At 46.2% G+C, this 1,674-nt stretch overlaps 1 long non-coding RNA gene across 1 annotated transcript; it reads right to left on the reverse strand.

Annotated features, from left to right (window-relative positions):
* Positions 1-203: 203 nt before the first annotated feature.
* LOC111667958 (uncharacterized) lies at positions 204-1,665 on the reverse strand. The gene is made up of 3 exons (XR_002761696.2): positions 1,551-1,665; positions 1,384-1,446; positions 204-440 (listed from the first exon to the last, which is right to left on the reverse strand). It is a non-coding gene; the product is annotated as an uncharacterized LOC111667958 (long non-coding RNA).
* Between the last annotated feature and the right edge of the window lie 9 nt (positions 1,666-1,674).

Genomic DNA, 1,674 nt, shown 5'->3' on the forward strand with positions numbered 1-1,674 from the left:
AGGCAGAGAGAGGGGGAATGACATGCAGTAAAGGGCCGTCCGATGCAGGATTCGAACCGGGGCCGACTGCAGCAAGGACTGTAGCCTCTACATATGGGGCGCCTGCTCAACCACTGCGCCACTCGATGCCCCTAAAACTGACTAATTTTAAGCCAAAAACATTAGGCACCCTTTCCCCGGGCTAAATAATTAATTACCCACAATTCATTGTACCACATTGTTGGTGAAAGAATCATTTAAAACAACCTAGTACAGGTCGCTCTGAAGGGATGGAGAGGCCAAATGTAAATGAATACATCTGCAGATGATGGAGTGAGTTGAGAGACGCTGCCGTACCATAACAGTATTCTGTGGGGTCCTCAGAGTCCTGGCTGTCCTTGAGATCCAGCTGCTCGTGGCATCCAAGGGCTTCAAAACTATAAGACGACCCGGCTTCACACCTACATGGAAACACACGCACACCCCCACACACACACACACACACACACACACACACACGCCACATGAAAACCTGGTTCTGTAGTCTCCAGCATTGCTGCCTGTACAGCGTGTGCATGTGTGCGTCAGCGTCGAGTTGCCGGGGGCAGCCGGGAGAGTCGAACTACTTTTAGTAATTTCCCACAGACTCCACCTGCCATGGAAACTTGTCCCCCTGCCTGGATGAGAGCGGACCAGCAGCATCGGAAGTTGCACTATTTCTGACTCAGCTGTAAATCATTTTGCAATATGTTCACGCAACTTGATAACTCTGCATCCCAGCTGCTGGGATAGTTACTGTAGAGAGAGCGGATGGGAGAGATTTGGGTCACGTCATGTCTGAAAATACTGAGCACAGGTCTGATTTCTGTGCGGCTAGAGTGACATACAGTAGACTCTGATGTGAGTTACAGCACCTTTGTTTTTAGATTCATAGTGCGAAGTGCAGGATTCAAAGAATTTCAAACATTTAGATGGTCGATGATTTTCTTTTTTACTGTAAAAATTTGTGATATGAAGAAAGTGTTGTCACTGTGTTGTCCTGTCTGAACCTCTAGACTACCATTTAAGTCACCTTCATGATGCCTTAAATAATGCTGATGTGCTTTATTTGTGCTCTGCTTTTCTAAACTTAACTGCATCACTGTGGCCATGGGGGAAAAAATAGTTAATGAGCCAAGCTGCATTTTGATGAGATCAAACAAGAGGTGACAAGACAAAAGAAGAAAATGGTTCATTCAAAACTTTTTCCACCAAAAGTGAAACCCATTTAAGCATTTAGGAAAATGTTTGCTTCCGTTTCTGTGCACTTTATGTTTAAAACAGTCTTTTTCCAGGAAAATGACCCAGCTGATAATGGAAAGGGAAGGTATTTCAATCTACAAATAAAGGAAATCCTTTACTCACATTTGCAGCTGAGCAGCTGAGCGGGGACTCCTCCTCTGCATAGCTTGGTTCAGCAGATGCAGCCTGCAGAGACAGCAGCCAGCGGAGCGATCAAAGAGCAATGAGAATTAAGAAGCGGTGGATCTATGTCGTCTGCACAGGTCAAATAGTAAATGAAGCTGCAGCACCTTTTAATGTTGAAGCGCTTGAAAACAGTTGAGCAGCTGAGAGGTGTAGGAGGGGAGGGGTTCGGGTCGATCCCTCAGGAGACTGGAAACGGCAGCAGCAGTAGTCAGCAGGGTCTAAACATGG

Source organism: Seriola lalandi, unplaced genomic scaffold, assembly GCF_002814215.2.
Source record: "Seriola lalandi dorsalis isolate HSWRI2012SDOR001 ecotype SW California unplaced genomic scaffold, Sedor1 jcf7180002003811, whole genome shotgun sequence".
Classification (NCBI taxonomy): Eukaryota; Metazoa; Chordata; class Actinopteri; order Carangiformes; family Carangidae; genus Seriola; species Seriola lalandi.